At 27.3% G+C, this 7,831-nt stretch overlaps 1 long non-coding RNA gene across 2 annotated transcripts in view; it reads left to right on the forward strand.

Moving 5' to 3' along the window:
• Positions 1 to 4,702: 4,702 nt before the first annotated feature.
• LOC102674829 overlaps positions 4,703 to 7,831 on the forward strand; it is a 5,078-nt gene continuing 1,949 nt past the window's right edge. For both annotated transcript variants that reach the window (XR_421943.2, XR_421942.2), the window contains exons 1-2: positions 4,703 to 4,914; positions 7,241 to 7,521. This is a non-coding gene — a long non-coding RNA (uncharacterized LOC102674829). The remainder of the gene's footprint in view (positions 4,915 to 7,240; positions 7,522 to 7,831) is intronic.

Here is a 7,831-nt window from a genome sequence, read left to right on the forward strand (position 1 = left end):
CAGAAGGGAAACCGAGTTTTATGACTTGGGGACTCTTGGGGAGTCGCCACGCATCCGAGTCTCGGCCTCACCCAGGCCGAGGCGTGCAAGAATCTTATTGGATCAATTTCACGTCAAGTACGATCATATATCACCTGTGAAATATGGCAAATAATTATATTCGAATAAATAAATGCCATTAAATGAAAACGGAATGAAATTTCTTACGAGTCGGGGCCTGTATAGGTTGAGAACCACTGTTTTGTAACATTAATCTGAAATCTTTTTTGTCTTTACCTATTCAATGATCATATTTTAATTGCCACTCGACACGTATCGCTCTATCATTATTGTAATTGATATATACTTTTTGTTTCCTTTGTTTCTTTCTTATTCATGATTTTAATAAATCTACGTACGTTCATTTTTTTTTTTTTTTTTTTCTGGTCTTTTTGAAAACAAATTAATTCTCGGTACAACGAATCTTTCTTTTATGCAATTTTCGAAATTTTCATTTTTCGATTTCTTCTTAGAATGCATACTTTTGTTGACAGTGCAACTATTTGACCACTCGTTTTCAAGATACTTAAATTCTTCTCCTTTTCGCAGCCATCTTGTTCTCGCGATCTTCTTCAAACAAGACTGATTTCGACAGAAGGATCGAATGGACTTTAAAAGCTACGCTTTTATCTTTTTAAGTACGCTTTTTAAGTCTACAGAGACGAGAGACCGTATTAAAGCAATGTATTAACTATAAAAAAAATATATATGTATATAAATAAAAAGTATAATAAAAATATATATATATATATTTAAAAAAAAAAATTACAAGAATATATATATGTATATATAAAATTACGTGTATAAAATAAATTACAAACTGTCTAATTTCTATTCAATTTCGTATAATTAAGAAAACAATTTTCATGATTACAATTCCATCAAACTTGCTTACGCGTGCTCGCACACACGTATCCCTTACACAAATATTATTTGCGTTGCCAGATCTCACGAAATTCTGTAGGGAAGATGGTTTAATCAACGAAGTGCCTCATAGGCATCTTGGATATTTGTATATTTTGCAACGCACGGTTTCGCTCACTGGCAAGAGGTATCAGGGGCGCCTAGGTGACGTAAGAGTCGCAATTAAAATACAAAAGTTGAAAGAAACGGAACACGCGATATAGCTGGACTTTAATGGTATTGACCAATGTCGGTACCGTACACGACCTCTTGATCTCTCAATAAATCAGAAACACCGGTGGTGAGGATCGTTGTTGGCGATAAATCAAACGAGGCAACGATTACTTTTGTATTTATATGCAAATAACTTGAGTGGAGTGTCACTTGGGACTAAAGACTTGCACGTTAGTCGCGGATAATGACCAGTGGATGAAATAATCGATAGCAATAAAGGATAAGTGATGTGGCCTCACGTTTTACACGCCCGTTAAATCGACCAAACTGACGAAAGACACGAAACGATGTTAACAGCTGCCACTTTAATTAAGTAACGTTCCATAAACGTATGTAGATATCATAAATATACAAAACAAAATATTTTTATACACAAGGAAAAATTTACACGCGACTAAACGCAGCGAGAACTGTTCTTTACTGGTATTAAGAGAAAGGAAAAAATCGTGTTTTTATAAAATTTTTCTCTGTGCACGAGAATTTAGCATTTTAAATATTTTAATTAATAAAATTCATAAAATGAAAATTTCTCGGTGTTAATTTTTCACGGTGACACTTTTTTTTTCGCTTTGACGTCGATGCGTTTGCATATTATTATTATCGTAATAAATAATTTTTTTGTAACATAAAATACTTCGTATAAAATAGAACAACTTTTTCTGGATCTAACGAAGAATTAATATTGATAGTAAACATGAGAGATAGTAATTTGCAAATATTAATGTGTCCTTTCAAAGTGTCCCTTTGAGAAAAGCTCTCTAAAGAAATAAGAAGAAAATTTCAGAGAAAGGTATCGAAGAAGAAAATCAAAGAGAAGATAAAATCAAAACGGGTAAGGTCAATCTCCTTTCGCGATGAAAATGTTGTATATTCGTATATGACTTAACCTATTTATTGTCTTATATTTTATCACAACGTTCGATCGAATATTTCTTTCATTCTAATTTCTTTCGTTCTTTGAAAAGTAATGGTGTTTGATTGAAAACATTTACTATTGTCGATCTACTTGCATTATCTCGATTATAATAGTATATATGCATTTGTACACACTTTGAATTGAGACTCAAAGAATAATCGTTATCTTTGAAACGATGGCAGTGTTAGTCGCATTACCAATTACTTTTATCTGTCAATAAGCAAACGGCCTTAACGATTACCTATATGTCCCACGTGTATTGCGCACCGGCTGTAACTATTCCTGTGATATACTCGCGTGCTTCAGATATGTGTTATTTGCGAAACGAGAGCATTATTTGTCAGAGAGAAGATCGATACGGTAGTGTCAATAAGGAACTCTATGCTAGTCTACCTTGTTCTGGTTTTTCCCTTTCTCGAAGACGTGGCTCGTTTTTCGGTTTTCATTTCTTTTGTTTCTTCCGTCTCGTAAATCATTGTTTCTATATATGTATATTGAAATATATTTTAATACAAATAAAAACAGAATTGATAATAAGAATAAAATTGATTTATTAATTATTTTTATATAATTACTAAAGATTTTGTACATTTATATAGAAAAAGATTAATAGAGAATTTATTTTTATTTATTTCTATGAATCTATATTTATTTTTAATTACAAAAATAACCATGGTAAAAAAAATTGAATTTTAAAATTATATTTCGTATATGATTCAAAACATTATTAAAGATCAGAATTATTAATTGATGATTTAAATAATCATTTATAAAATATAATAAATTTTTTTATAATTAGTTTCTTTCCAATAAATAAGTTATCATTTTTTGGTAAATTCTGGGAGGTTAACTTCGTAGTTAGTTTTCAAATATTCCGTTTGAGTGCGTTACCTGTAAGTCTCGGAGATTTTGTATATCATTGTTGATAAAGCAGATTTCCTTGATTCAAAATTTAAAATTAAAACTTATAAAAAAAAATCTTAAAGTATTTCTTTGATTAATGTAATCATTTAGAAAATCTAATTAAACTGTTGTTTGTAAATATTCAGTATTCAAAATATAAAAATTTCCTTATCTAATAACAAAAAGAATCTATTCTCTTGCTTTTGGTATTTATTGAAATTTAATCATTTCGTTATTATATGTAAATGAATTAACTTGTTTATATATCTTTAATTATATATATATAATTATATATATAATATATATAATAAATTTCAATTAAGATATGTTTTAGTTAATTATTTATTCGTATATATAACATAAATTGTATTGGTTCTATTGCTATTATTCAAAAATTCAAAAATATAAAATTGATAGTCGATTACTCACATATGCGTTTTCAAAATAACTTTTTTTATATTTAATTCTTGTTATATTTGTATTCCATTTCTATACATATAAATGTATCTTAATATATCTCTATAATCTTAAATGTATATTTTAAATTATTCTGTTTTTTTCTTTTAAATATATAGAACAATTGCATCTGTAAACTATTTGAAAGTTGAATTTTTCCAAAAATTACTATACTCTGCTCTTTAGTAGTCTTTCAGAATTATAGTTTGCAATACAATGTGGAGAGGGAACAAACCGTACTCTTTCTTTATGAGGGTTTTATACAACTGTATGGACTATATAGACAGAATATATATGCAGCACTATACATATGATTGTATGATGGTGAGTAGCGTGGCGTGTAGTCTAGACTGCTGTGCTATAGTCAGGGGCGAATCAAGAATGGATGCCAACACCCTGCATAATAATGCAGTGAGATATAATTAACCTTACACTGTACTTCTATAATTAGCTATCTTCCTGTCTTTGAATCTTTATATTCTATATTAATAATATATGTATATAATATACGTATAATTTGTGTATATTTACATTTATCGATATTAAAAAATAAATTAGTTTAATTATTAAAATATTTATGATAAATTCGATTAATTTATTATTTTTGCATTTCGCTTTGAATAAAAAACCAAGATAAAACAAATTTATAAATTATTTTCTATAGAAGATATGGTAGCTTTTCAATGTTAAAATAAGTGTCACAGAAATAATAAAATTTTACGTTTTCATACTTGTATAGTAAAACGTCACTTACGTAATGCTCACGGTAATCAATTTCTGTAAATGGACAACTTCTACGGTGACCTTATGCTAAGTATTCTAAGAAGTAATAAGCCTAGGTAGATTAGCTCGACTAACGTAATTGATTGTCAGTTATATCCACAACCTCGTCTGTATTTGGTATATTACATAATTCCTGAAACGATCTCTTCACTTTTATTAAAGTTTAAATGTACTAACTCATAAAAATAACTGTAACAAAGTTGAAAATTTTTAAAATGTCATTAACTTATGTAATTGATTATAAATTGCACCAAACAATCACAATGTAATATCTAATAACATAACCTCTTTTCACAAAAATTAAATCATTTTATTTTAAATGATCAATAAATCAATTTTAGCCAAATTCATTGAACAAGATTGTATCTTCTATTTGAATTGGAAAATGAATAATATGTAATAAGAAATCAAAGAGATACGGCCCTGAATGTAACGCGTATAGCACGCGGTCGTACAGTGAGAGTTCAGGTTTTGTCGTTCAAGCAGACGATAGTCAGTGCATGCAGGTCGTGCGGTAGATTCGTCTGTGTCAACTTTTCGTCTGAGAATCGTCGATATTATTTCCGGTTTAAAAAGCACTTTCCTGTCGAATCTCAAATACGAGGCAATAAACATACGTGCATTTATCTTACCACGTTGTCGATATTGCGCGCCACGGACTAAGAATTTCCGCAATGAAGGTAAACACAGTGATGTGCGTTTTCGATTTGACGATCGGAATGATGATTTGAACCAAGTCGTTTTCCATTCGATTTGCCACTCATATCATATCATACTAACGATATTTAAAAAACTAGTCGATGATTGATATAAAGAATAAATCGATTATATTGTCTACCATTGCTATGTAACGGTATCAAATGATTGTATAATAGCACTCCATATTCGTATCACAATTCTATGATTCAAATTTAAATTCTACTGATATTTTTACCAGATTTATCGAAATATGATATAATTTTCAATAATTTATTACAATACTTTACATTGTTAAACAAGATAATATATGTAAGTTAATTTTTGAATGGTCGTTTATTTTGATGTATCGAATGGAATACAATACGATAATACAAAATGTTGTTACTGATTAAATTAATAGGTTGAAATTAATTTTTATCAGTCCACACAAGCGTCGTGTAAAAATTTCAATAAAAATTGAACGCAATTTGTGAAATATGAATGTTTCAGATATCACTCATACAATATCGACTGGATAGATTTATCAAAGGTTTACTTTATTTATCATATATTATTGATTGATCGCTATGATAATATTAGGTAATAACTTTAGCTCAGGTAAAAGCGAAATTTTTAACTAACTAAAATTGTATAGAAAATTTTATGTTAAATCAAAAAATAGAAATATTTTATTTTTTTTATCAATGAATTTTAATTTTTTCATTAATTTTTTTTATAAAAATTCCATTATATATTACATATGGAATTTATGAATATGGAAATGTTTTCTAAAAATATATATATTCAATATATTACGAAAATAGTAACGTAGTTGGTCTAACAATATATTTCTTACATAATACTGTATGCAATTCAAAAAAACTATTGCATATTATTATAATATAATTTTATTTGTATTGAATATTAAATGATAATGTTTTAAATGTTGACATACAAGAATTCCTATTCTAAAATTTATATACAAAAAAAAAAACAATTTTTTCTACAGAATGAATAAATTTAACTATATTTAGTTAGTTAGTTAGAATCATTTCTTTAATGTGTATAAATTAACATATTTTCATTATTGTTAATTCTTTTTATAAATATTTATATTTAAAATGTATTTTATTTATATGTATACAACATGTATAAAAGTTTTTATAACATTTTCCTCTGAATTAAATATTATTTTATGCTTTTATTATTAATAAATATATTAGGGTGTTTCAAAAATAGATAATCATTTCAATATATACAGTAATTATTAATCACTTATAAATTATTGCAAAAGGATTATATTCCAATTACTTATGAACAAGTATAACATATATTATATATTAATCAAAGTTATAGCAATATGATTTGCGTAGTAAGCCATGTTACATCAGCGCCGCCACTCGGTTGTGGCGTTACAGCTAACAAAATATTTTTCTTTGACCGTTGAAATCTCTACTTCATCAAAAATAATAATTATAGAGGAGGCCGTGATCTTATTGTGAATGAAATTTAAAATTCATATTTTACTTTTATGAATTTTTATATTCGAAATAGTATTTATTTAAAAAGTTATTTGGACCATTTCTATTTTAATAAATCACGATTTCGCGTTAATTTCAAGTAATCGACATCTACAGTGATATTTAAAGCTGCTGATTAAAACAAAATTGAGAAACTTTTTTATACATTTGTTGTTCAATATTGGAATAGATGGAGCATTAAAAAATACCTCATTGTTACTTCAATGAGGATACAGCCTTAATAGTATGCGCGCTTTTATTATCTTCATTTACGCCAAGAAAGATCAAACGTATGTTTAGTAATAAAAGACATCTCATAAGGATATTCACGTTTATCACTTATACATGCATTGCGACACCGTGTTATGTGATCCATAACTCCATCAGTGTTCATAACTTTCCAATCTTTGTCTCATTATGCAAGACATAACAATGTAACTGCCAACGGTAAGATAGAAAAATATCTTTTTAAGAAGATGCATATGTCATGATATATCATTACTTTCGTAAAGTACTTTTCCAATGTGAAGAATTGCACGTATATATTCAAAAGTTTTAAAATATTTTTAATATTTGCAATTTAGAAAAAAATGACAAAAGTGAAGTTGATTACTTTATTAGTAGATTTATTAGAGGTTATATAACAGTAGTTCTCAATCTATCGAATCTTCAAAGGAGTTTGAAAGAATTTTTTGTAGAATCGCAGCGGTATTTTTCGTTAACAATTATTAATATTCATAATATTCATAATAATATTCATAAATTTTAATAATAACATATTTTTTTTTAATCGTAACACATCTAACAGTTAGTGAGAATATATGCTAAAATGAAACGAAGAAAAGAAATGATGATTTTATGTGAGATCGAAAGAATCGGAAGAATATATAATATAACTTTTTAAAAAAAATAAATAAAATGAAACTATAGTGATCGTGTTTCGACGAAAGTATTTTTTCAAGAATGAAAACCAGCAATGAAAAATACAACTTGATACGGAAAATTTCTCGACCTATTGGATCTCGTAGAAGAAAAACTGGATAGAAGCAACCGAAAACAGAAGTTGTGAATTCACGATATACCAATCATGTAAGTCTTTTCTCACAAATATGAAAATATTCAAGTGTATTCAAAAAGAAGATTCTTTGATCCGAATTAATATTAATACGAACACTAGTAAAACAAGTTTTTATGGTAGCATATTTTAATGCATAATTAACCAATATCGAACAACATTGCTTTCACTCGAGCAGCAACAAAATGTTACTAGTCACATTTATTTTTGGTGAAAGTAACTAGTTGAAAAAAAGAAACTAACCTTTCTTATCAGTTAATATATTTCTACTATAAAGGTAGATATATATATATATATATATATATATATATATATATATATATA

This window comes from Apis dorsata, unplaced genomic scaffold (assembly GCF_000469605.1).
Source record: "Apis dorsata unplaced genomic scaffold, Apis dorsata 1.3 scaffold_270, whole genome shotgun sequence".
Lineage (NCBI taxonomy): Eukaryota > Metazoa > Arthropoda > Insecta > Hymenoptera > Apidae > Apis > Apis dorsata.